This window comes from Lutra lutra, chromosome 3 (assembly GCF_902655055.1).
Source record: "Lutra lutra chromosome 3, mLutLut1.2, whole genome shotgun sequence".
NCBI classification, from domain to species: Eukaryota; Metazoa; Chordata; class Mammalia; order Carnivora; family Mustelidae; genus Lutra; species Lutra lutra.
In genome coordinates this window covers 93,329,165-93,341,612 of record NC_062280.1, presented here as the reverse complement: position 1 = coordinate 93,341,612, position 12,448 = coordinate 93,329,165, and positions in this window count along the sequence as shown.

Sequence of the window (12,448 nt, the reverse complement as noted above, 5' to 3'; positions counted from 1 at the left end):
AGAAAGGACAGGGGAAGGAGAGAAAGAAGAAGGGAAAAAGGAAAGAGACAAAAAGTTTTAAAATTTCAGTTAATAGAGAAGGCCAGTCATATCTTTATTCTAATGTTAAGTCCATGCATTGCTCAAGCATTCCACTAGAAGATTTTCTTGGTAGGACCTTTCTGTGGCAGAGATTTTGAGACCACCCCTCCCTTACTGATGTGCCATTCTGTTCCTACTGCTGTCTTCTTCCCGGAAGATCTGTGGGCTGATGGGGGAACATTTTGGGGGCCCTGGATTTTCTGTCAATAGGTGTGCATTTGAAATGACAGCAGATGAGTGGATACTGATTCCTTACATTGTCGGCAGGTTGGGGGGGCCTTCTGAAAGGAATTAATGCATAAAAGGATTGACTTGGGGATCAGGGAAAAGTGTATTGCACATTGTAATAAAATCATTAAAATAATGCCTTGCCTCCTAATTGCATTCAAGAATTTTTATTGCATTGCTTATCTTTTATTATACTTAGTCAGATTTTAGACTGTTGATGATTCACAAATAAAGAACATTAAATGTTCCTGATGGCCTGCAGATAAGGTTAATTTACACCCTAGAAGCCAGATGAGGTGTTAAGTATATTCAGGTTTCACTTCAGTGGTTTGAAAGGTAATTGTTTTACAATCCCAGAGTTTAAAAGGGATTTCCAAAAATAGAGTAGACCATCAAATAGAAAGAAACAATAAAATACTTGAATTGTTGTTTTCTTAAAATTCCCTTCCCTTCTGTAATTTATCTAACACTAGTCAAAGTACTTCATACAAAATAGATAATAATGAAAGGAAATTTTTTGGAAATTTCTAAATTTTGAGGAAAGTTCTACCACCATTGACTAGAGTTTTGTACCAACCTTTCTTTTTCTTTCTTTTTTGCTTAAATAAAATTTAGAGGAAGTATAAAATGAAAAAATACATATTTTCTATCTTCAGAGACCAGCAGTACAAATTAAAGAACTAAACCACATTCAACAGTCATGTCCTTTCCTCATTTATCTATCTGATCCTTCAAAGAAAAAAAGCCAAAGTGGAAAAATAGAAGATTCTTCTTAAGTAGTTTATACTAAAAAGACATTCCTTATTTGGACATTGAGGAACAAATTTAATTCAACAAAGAAGTCCCAGAGCAGGGGCATGTGCATGGCTGTCGATTGGGCGTCCAACTCTTGATTTTGGCTAAGGTCATGATCACTGGGCCTTGAGAACAAACCTGCCATTGGGCTCTGTGTTCAGAGGGGAGTATGCTTGAAATCCTCTCTCTCCCTCTACCCCATTACGCTGCCCTCTCTTTCTCTCTCTCTGTGAAATAAATAAATAAGTCTTAAAAAAAAAAAAAAAGAGTCCCAGAACAGCACTTTTTTTCCCTCCCCACTTTAAAAGGATAACCTTGCTAAGATTAATGAATGAACACTTAACTTCCAATCACACACACACACACACACACACACACACACACACACAAATCCACTAGTCCAGAGGCAGTGTATCATGAGTGTATCATGACTGGTAACTTTATAACTGGAAAAACTGTCTTATGACACTGTTACTATGTGTCTGGATATTTCTAGATAGTTTTCAGGGTCAGAAAAGAAATTAGAGTTCAGCAATCAAAATTATAATACAAAAACAAGACAAAATAATTTGGCCAAATGAATAAGTCCAGAATTATTTTTGCACCAAAAGGTCCATAATTCCTCTGGCCTTAAGAGAGATTTTTCATTTCTAGGACCACAAATATCATGTGTTATCATCTTCATACTCTTGAAATAACAAAAGTGGTAAAAATCAAATACACACAATCTTTGCTTATCCTTCACAAACATTAACTTAAAAAATGTATAAAGAGAAGTGGTGTATGACATGCCTTTACTCCATTTTTCTGTCTTTAGTTATCTTGATAAATAAAAGTCAAATATATTCAAGTGATATTTTAGACTTCAAAAGTTAATTTGTAAAAAATAAAATAAAAAGAATTAACTTTTAGTAGAGACTTTTGAACACAATTTAAAAGACATTTTGGTGAAGTATCTCAAAATATTGATTTCCTAACCAGGAAATAGATTCTGAAAAAAAATCACATCTCAATTAGCATCTCTCATGACTTTTTACAAAGTCTTCCTTTCATGTTTTGAGGAAGGCAACAGCTTAAGTTAGATGAGAATTAAAATTCAGAGGTTAAATTCAGCTGTGTACTTGAACATTGTGTAAATTCACTGAGCTGAGGCCCACATTTGTTTACTTAAGAACTTTTCAATAAAACCCTTAAATATGCTTGCAGCTCCAAATAGTTGCTAAAAATCACAAATTCTAAAGCTATGAATTTTTTTGTGAAGTGGTACACTAAAATTAACACTACACTTTTGAATAAAACAGTAAGGTGGTACCTAGAAATGTCTCCAATTTTCTTTGCTAAGGAAACACAGCTGAAGCGGTGGCTATCGTGTTGCCAGACAGCAGTGTCTTAAGGTAGTACCAGAGTAACTTCCAGTCAAACACAGGAAAAGTTGTCCCATTTTGGCCACGCTGTGAAAAGGCTTCACTTCACTCATCCCTTCACTTGTGAAACACCTAATATTGCTTTTTAACCTTTCCAAAGCTCCCCCTGAGACCACAAAACTGCATTTTATTTTCAAATGAAATGTATCCCTCTTGAATTGTTTCTAATCCCCACTGATCTATTAGAGAGCAGATATGAAAATGAAAGGCCTTTGTAATTTGATGGTAATAATGGCCAACATGTATTATACTCTTACTACGTGCCAAGCACAGCAATAACACTTTACCTATGTTATTTCATTTACTCCTCACACAACCTATGAGATATTCTATATTTCACCATTTCAGGGAAGTCATGAGCACATTATGATTTTTTAAATATACAAACGAATAAGGGGGAAATGCTGTCAAATAAACTCTGATACAATATTTTTTGTCACTTCAAATTTTTATTGTATACTTGTTGAAAGTGCATTTCTGTCATACCAGCCTCTCACTGCTTAGCAATTCTTTCTCAATATACCAAGGGATTTGGAATTTCCCCTGCTTTCAGTTGCATGACTTGGTATATGTTAAGCAATCCTTTTGCTGCACCTCATTAACAAAAGGAACACAGTTTCAGCTACCTGAGGGTATTTTCCTTTCTTAGATATCACAAAGCACTTTGTTTTCTTTGCAAGAAAACCTGGCATAACAATTGTTCCTCTAATGATGAATATAGTTACTTCACAAATATCAAATTTAAGCCCCACTGTTCTGTTTCTGCATATACAATAACTTTTTGTCTTAAAGCCAAACTCATTGCTTAATTTTTCTGAATAACAGCAAATTAACTCAGCATGCACATTAACACCAATGCTCATAACTCAGGTAAACTGATGACAACATGAACAGTAATGACAGAGTGTGTGTGTGTGTGTGTGTGTGTGTGTGTGCGTTTGCACACACACGTGTACATGCTCAGGCAATGCCAGCTGTATCTTTCCACTTGGGCAATGGTGATCATAAAATACCATTCATTTTATAAGTAATCTCAATCTCCAAGATGTAAAAAATGTAAAATACTATATTCCATGGAATCTATAAAATATAGTTTGTTCAAAATATTGTATAATTGTTAAGAAGCCAAGGCAGAATTGTGACATAGGAAATCTGACTCTGGACCACACTCTCTTAAATGTTACACTACACTGGTTTAGGAGATTGAGGAAAATAAATCCATGCCCTTATCTTAACTTTGCCATAATGAATTAAAGTTTTAAGTCAATATAAATTTCACCTCGGTTTGTAGATGTAATTTTAAACCTTTCCAGCTGCTTCTTGTGTTTTTATTAAATAGTGACACCAGTCATAGTACTCAATATAAAGAGGTGAGGGTTTCTGACTGAAGAGTTTATGATCTAAATTAGGACAGAACTAGCAAAATGAGATGGCAAAAGGTCGTGAGAAGCTGGTGTTGGTTTCAATTTGCTCCATTTTCATGGTGCAAATTTTCTTAATGCTTCCTCAATTCACACTTCCCATCTCTCTTTCTCCCAATAATTTCCGAGTCATGTCAAGCACGTAGTACGTTCCCTTTGTTTCAAGTGAAGAATCTGAGTATACCTGTATTCACACAACTGGTAAGAGAATGAGATAGTTCCGGCACTCAAATTAAACCTGTATTCAGAACACATCCATTTTCAAAAAAAATTATAATCTTGTTGCTATAGTTAACAAATGGATGAATACAGCGATCTTATCTGATCACACAAAAACTCTCCCGCAAAAGGAGAATCTGACTATGCACCAGATTTCAAACATTTACCTTCAATTAGTGAGAATGTAGCAAGGTAGAATAGCTTATGCTCGGGAGCCAGCCCATCTTGGTCCATATCCTGGCTCTGCCAGGAGCTAGCTTTGTAAGTTTGGTCAAATTTCTTTCATTTAAAAAAAATTAACATATAATGCATTGTTTCAGGGGTACAGGCCTGTGATTCATCAGTCTTATACAATTCACAGCGCTCTCCACAATACATAACCTCCCCAACGTCCATCATCCAGCCACCCCAACCCTTCCATCACCCTCCCCTTCAGCAACCCTCAGTTTGTTTCCTGAGATTAAGTCTCTTATGGTTTGTCTCCCTCTCTGATTTCATCTCGTTTCATTTTTCCCTCCCTTCCCCTATGATTGCTCAAGTTTCTTAACCTCTCTATGCTTCAGTTTCCTTATCTATAAGGTGGAGATCATAATAGCCATAAAAGTTCCAGACATAAAGAAAATGAAAGAGTAAAACTCTATCAAAAAGGTTGTATAGAGATTAGAAAGAATGGTCTTTAAAACGGAAACTTAGAAATGATGAGTAAAAAACGGGGGGAAGAAGAGGCACTCTTTATTGTTACATTAAACTTGGATTGACTACCAGTTCACCTTCAGTTTTTATGTATGCTATTATTCATCTATACATATCTGATCTTTCCAGCAGCCCCTGAAGGGCTATCAATTCCCAGCCCAAGTCTTATGCGCACTGAATAATACTCCTGTTTAAATTTCCAGAAACATATCCACATATCATTTCCACAGTCCCTGTACTATTTTCTTATGTGCCTCAGCGAGAACATCTGATAAACGCACGCTTTCTTCCTGAAGCCACACTGACTCTTGGTATTGTGAGCACACTCAGGAGACTTACTAAGCAAATGAATGCCTGTTGAATTCCTACTTTCATCTACTTCCCATTTAGTAATGGGAGATAGTTACCAGTTCTTTCCAGGATTGTAAAAAAGCATGCCCACATGAAGATAGCATACGGAAAAGTAATTTCTCATTCATGGCGGTATTAGAATGCTCCAAATGGGTAATGGTGAAGAAAAATAGTACAGCTGTAGTGAAGTATCTGAATTCAGCAAGTCTATTTTCCCAATTGGAAAATCTTGGCTTAATACATATCACATAGGTATATAACTACTACTACTGCACAACAATCTCTTCACATTAATGTTGGCTAGAAGGTTGGTGAATAATCTCAAACATCAGAAAATAATGCTTTTGTTTACAGTGGACTATGGTAACTCTAGCTTGTCTTTTGTATTTCCCTTCTTTGGGTTTTCAATTCCAAATGCTCCCCATACTTCCCAGGTATAATAACAAAGGTGAGTACATGATCTAGGCTCCTGCAATCAGAGGACCCCACCCCTAGGCCAGTGGTTTAGTAACAGACATGTGACCCATTTCAGGCCAATCAGAGTCCTTCTTGGGAATTTTCTACTTAAAACTACAAGATAGATTGTTTTCTTTCTGTTACCATTTTGGAAGGATTTAAGCTATAGCTGTTTGTGGCCATATTTCCGAGCCTTATGGAGGAAACCTACCTGGTATCAAAGAGAATATGGTACAAAGAGAAGAAAAATCAGAGATGAAACTTTATCACATCTCCAAAGGGCATATTTACCCATACATTGCCTTGTGCCTTACATGAAATTCCTCTGGAATACCATGTGAACAGTTTGCTCTGGAGTTGTGCCGCGAAGTAGTCTTAGGAATGAGAAAAAAAAAATATCCGGGTAACTTTGAATATCTAGTTCCAGTCTCCAAGGACCAGGTCCCTACAGCATGTCCTACAGTCTTATGAAATTACCCAGCATCTTGTCCAGTTTCATCAGCCTATTAATTACTTTCTTAGCTGGTTTCAGTTGAGTTTCTATCACTTGCAACTGGAAAGTCCTAAACAATACAAACTTTCTATAACTGTACAAAATGGTTTCATACAGATAATTTCATTTCACACAGAGAATGTGCCTATTTTATGGATGACAGAACAAAGAGGTTAAGGATTTGCCTGTCACTATAGATGAGCAGATTTTTTTTTTTAAATAATGAAAGTAAAAGGGGGGAAATGGATGAGAATTATATCTAGGTCTCTTCCATGTGGGTTCAGGAAGTTTCTCTCCAGGGTGTATTATGCCACAGTTATTTGTCTCTAAATTCAGGCTTGCATTTGGGAGGAAGCATTCCTGGATCCTCACCCACTCACTGCTGATTCCAGCTACGTGCTCTTCTTTCCTCCTTCCCACACTCTGAGTCAAGTGTCTGAACAGAAGCTGACTGTTGAACCCCAACTGTATTTACCAATAACTTTTAATAGTTCATACTTATTTAACACTTACTATTATTTATATATCATATTTATTAAATGCACCAAGCACTGTTCTAAGTGTTGTATTTGTATTAATTCACTTAATCCTCAGCAAATACTTGTAAGTATTATGATTGTTCCTATTTTATGCATGAGGAAACAGAGGCACCAAGAGATGAGAAACTATGTAACTTGCCTAGGTCACAATGCTAATAAGTGGAGGAGTATGAATTCAAATGGGAGAAAAGGCACTCCAGTATCTATGCCTTTGTTTAGATGCACATCACATGGTTCAGGTGGTATGCTTTGGACTCTTGAATATATTTTATATCATATTGAATACATTTTATATGCACCTAGGTGCCTGCCCTTTTTAATTCCTACTCTTAGATCTTGAGTCTCTATTTCCTGCTTCATGACCTCTATAGCCTGCTTGTCTATGGGACCTGATTGCTCCTCCTCTTTTTACCTTTTTTGGCTCCATAATCTACATAAACTATGTGACTAAAAGCAAACTAATGCTCACTGGATCTGCTCATATATTTGCAGCACTTGATCCCATGAACATTAGAAGGATGGACCTAATGTGAGTGGATCCCCCACTGAATTAGCATTGCCAGTAAGGAGTATTTGGAGGGCCCACAAGTAACAAAACTGTGTCTGATGTTTATCTTCTTCCTTTTTCCTCTCCTATTGGCCTTTATAATATGAAGTACCAGCTGAGATAAATTCTTCTCCTCTGAGAATTACTCACTGTATTTACTAGAAGAGTTTGCCCTATATTTGCAAAGAGTTCAAACACCAAAGATTTTAATGTTGGTGAACTTAAAAAATATAATTTATTCAGGACACCTGGGTGGCTCAGTCAGTTGATTGTCCAACTCTTGATTTTGACTCAGGTAATGATCTCAGCTCAGGTCATGATTTTAGGGTTGTGAGATCGAGCCCCACATCAGGCTGCACGCTTAGTAAGGAGTCTGCTTGAGTCTCTCCCCCTCTCCCTCTGCCCCTCTCCCCGCCTCTCTCTTATCTCTTTCTAAAATAACAAATAGGGGTGCCTGGGTGGCTCAGTGGGTTAAGCCTCTGCCTTCAGCTCAGGTCATGATCCCAGGGTCCTGGGATCGAGCCCCGCATCGGGCTCTCTGCTCAGCAGGGACCCTGCCTCCACCTCTCTCTCTGCCTGCCTCTCTGCCTACTTGTGATTTCTGTCAAATAAATAAATAAAATCTTAAAAAAAAAAAAAACAAATAAACGCGTCTTTTATATATACATAAATTATATATAAATAAATAGATAAATAATATATTGATTTAATCAATATATATTATATATTTATTTAATATATATTCAATATATTATTATACATTTAATATATTTAATATATAAGTAAATTATATATATAATTTATTGTACCTATATGAAGTGTTGACGGAATAAAGGGGAAACTGGCAAAGTAGGCTTTGAAGCTAATAAAAGGATACAAATTTTCAGTTTGTATAAGTTCTGTGTGAATAAGTTCTGAGGGTCTAAGGTACAACATGATGAGTATAGTTAATAACACTGTATTGTACACTTGAAATTTGTTAACAGAGTAAATCTTAAGTATTCTCACCAAAAAAAAAAAAAAAAAAGGCAATTCTATTAGGTGATGCCTATGTTAATTATGGGAATTGTTTCACAATACATACATATATCAAGTAAACATGTTGTATACTTTAAATATATTATAATTTGATTTGTCAAAAAACAGAAAAGAAAAAGCTAGACTTTAAGAAAGAACAGGAAGAACCACAAACCAAGGCAGCTCAACACCTCAACTGGCTCCTAGGTCCAAATGCTGGAGTAAATGAGCTTCAGATAACTTTTTTCTTGATTCAACTCAAGATTCTAGGCAAGATGAATCAGCTTGAGTTCTGTGCCTGGCTTTCAGCTTGGTCATGAAAGACACATAACTGACATTCTACTCAAATTGCCCACTAATGAAAAGAAGAAATTCCCCCAAAAGTCACAATAAAATTAAGAATGGTTCATGGTCAGGGCGCCTGGGTGGCTCAGTGGGTTAAAGCCTCTGCCTTCAGCTCAGGTCATGATCCCGGGGTCCTGAGATCGAGCCCCACATCAGGCTCTCTGCTTAGCGGGGAGCCGCTTCCCCCCCTCTCTCTCTCTGCTTCTCTGCCTACTTGTGATCTCTCTCTCTCTGTCAAATAAATAGATAAAATCTTAAAAAAAAATGGTTCATAGTTATTAGGCAAGAGTAACACAGTACTGTCTACTCTATATGACTTCAGCCTCACAACCTTAACCATGAGTACTGAGTAAGTTATTCCCAATTCCAGTATCTGCATTCAGTAGTACCTGGAGAGGTGCTTTTATTCAAAACTTTATAGAGTTGACAAAAAAAAAAAAATTGACTGAGATCAAGTAACTCCATACTTGATAATGCTACCTAGATACATTTTAAATACATAAACTAGAAAGGATACATAGGAGGTTCTGAAATCTATTTATCTCACATAAAATTTATGATAAACTTGGAACAAGGAGGCTAAGGGAGTGGTTTGACTCACAACAGAATCTCCTCTCTGGGTTCCATAATTTTTGATGCTGGGACACCTACTTCTGTTTTGAGGGCTCCACATCTTTGCTCCTGCACTTATTTAAAGTTAAAGTTTGCGTCCCCTCAAACATTCTGTTACACTAATGACAGCACTCTGCCTCTCAGACCTGAACCTTTTAATCTGTAGCTATGTCTTCTCTCATGACTACCTTCTCTTCAGAGGATCAGTCATCTCTGGGCTGCAACTATACAATATAGCACACCTTTTTTTTTTTTAAAGATTTTATTTATTTATTTGACAGACAGATCACAAGTAGGTAGAGAGGCAGGCAGAGAGAGAGGAAGGGAAGCAGGCTCCCTGCTGAGCAGAGAGCCCGATGCGGGACTCGATCCCAGGACCCTGAGATCATGACCTGAGCCAAAGGCAGCGGCTTAACCCACTGAGCCACCCAGGCGCCCCTATAGCACAACTTTTAAAAGGAATGCATTTCTTTGGCATAACAACTGAACACTGATTCTCCTTTGGAAGGAAACATAGACACCAAAGTAATTGCTGAACAAGATCACTCAAAATTGTTGATTTTTGCTCACTTCAGTCCTTGCAGTGAGACTTCAGCGTTAGGTCACAAACCTTATTTTAAAATATCTTATGGATCTTATAGAATATACATCCTGATGTTATTCTACTAATAAAATCAATGAAGTCAATAAAAATTTCACCTTCTTACTTGATAGTAAACATGGCTTCTCCTGATGAGCAAACCAGCATTTACTTCTCATACCTAATGGCTAAGTCAAATTTTAAAAGTCAACTTTTTCATTTTGATAAATGTTCTTCATAATTAGCAATAATTGCATTACACTGATTCATTCAACAGGCAAATTTATTCAGATACCTGGTGTCTTATTTTAAAAATAACTCAAATTGACAGATCCATCAGGATCAATATCAACATCCCATATAAGCTATATTAAGGTTTTCTTATCAGGGAGGACAGGATAGGCTTAGGCTTTGCTATTGATTTTCAAATCTTACTAGCTTTACACAGCTGAAGTTCATGTATCACTTTCACAAAGATGGCTGCAGAACCCAGCTGATCTCCAGGATAGATGCCCTACATATAAGCTCCAGGAATTAAAGCTTTTTGGAGTTTTTGCACTACACATGTTTACTCATTCGCAACTCTAGACTTCTTTCTCTCTCTCTCTGAAAACTATCATTAGCCTTAGAGATGCAGCGGCCTCCCCTCATTAGCTCTCCCTTCCTCTCACATACTTCTCCCTCACATACTCACATGTGTCATTTCCTCCTCCACATTCCAGAAACTCCCAACTCAGATGCTCATCAACTGCTTAGTTACCTTGACTACTGCCACCTTCTTCTCTGCCAATTCTCCTTTGTCACCTATCCAATCTATTTAAAACCCCTCTGCCAAGATATTCTATTCACACAGCTAAGACCAAGACAGCTATGTCTTCCCACCCATCTCTAACTTCCCTCTCTTCCCTGACTTCTAACTTCTGGCTACTTTAATCTAATAATCAACAAAAATTTACTAATTTGTTTGCAGGATTCTATAAACTGTGCTAGAAACTCTATTCAAGAGAAAAATATAGCATGATTTCTATCACTAAGCATATTGCAGTGTATTGGGGATGATAATATAAATGAAACTTAAGTATGTTATATTTTTAGTCACAACTTCTTGGTAGTGCATGACCATCAGATGGAGTTGAATAAAGGGAGATAGATGCTTGGACTTGATAATTTTCAAAGTATCTAATTGGTTTCCAAACATCACTGATCATTAGAATCATCTAAAGAGGTTTAAAAAAAAATAATCACACACTTCAGATTACTGACTCAGCATCTGTGGATGGAGGCACTGGAATCTGCATATATATGCAATATATATAATGTACACAATATACTTATTTTACGTGTGTGCATATATGCATGTGTATGAATGTATATATAATGTGTGTATGTGTGCATATATTCATACAATTTGAGTAAAAATAAACACCTTCCCAAGTGATTTTCATAATTATTCATGTTTATGAACCAAGTCTTTCTCATTCTTTATTTTGTTAATCAAAACCAAAAATTAATTGCAGAAAAGTTTAAGTGCTTTAGCTAAGTCGCATAACTAATTAATTACAAAACTAGATGCTAAAACTAGAAGCTAAAAGCAGGTTTCTTGACTCACTGCCTCCAAACTCCTCCAAAGCTGCGTACTCTGAGAAGATGGTGGGAAGATTTGGAACTTTAGCTGAACTTTGAATTATGGATAGGTTTCATAAACATAGGATATTTCATCAAGGGATGTTTCTTCCCACCTCTGCTCCTATCCAAGTAATTTAAATTCAATGCATATTTTGCATATTTATTGAGAGGCTAACATATTTAAGGACACAATTGGAAATACAAAGATGAGCAACCAGGGCACCTGGGTGGTTCAGTCAGTTAAGCAACTTGCCTTTGGCTCAGGTTATGATCTCAGGGTCTGGGATCAAGCCCCATGCTGAGCTCCCTGCTCATCGGGAAGTCAACTTCTCCCTCTGCCCTTTCCCCCAGTTTTTGTGTGCATTTCATGCTCTCTCTTGCTCTCTCTCTCAAATAAATAAATAAAATCTTTTAGAAAAATAAAAATAAAAATAAGCAAACTACCATCACTCAAGGAGAGTTTACCTTCGAGAAGATACTGCCTTCCAAAGTCTTTTTTAGCATGGGGAAACCCTGGGAAGCTTTTTCAATATGCAAGCTCTTTTTGTCTACCTGAGACTAGTGAATCACAATTTCTGGAGTGGGATATAGAAATATGTATTATTAACATACTTCCCAGTTGATTCTTATGTATAATAAATCCTGAGAAACACGGTGGTGGTGAAGAAAGACAAAAATTGGCACAGATGATGAGTAAAATCAAGATAAGTATTTTCAGCTCAGAAATGTAAAGAGAAAGAGTGTTGCTCCAGTCTTAGAGTAAGGACAAAGCTATACAAACTGTAAATTAATAGCTTTTCTTAAACACATTAAGGAACTGAGGTTGCAGAACCACCATGTAACCTGAAGTCTGGGAAGACAGGGTATTTTCAGGGAGAAACAAGACCAAGCATTTACTGACTTGAGGCAGACAACACTAGATGCCATCTTAACTGGAAAGTTGCAGCTAAAATATTTTTAAAATTGCTAGACAATGAGGATGAGCTAGCATGGGAGTGATAAGCCTCTAAGAATCTCATCT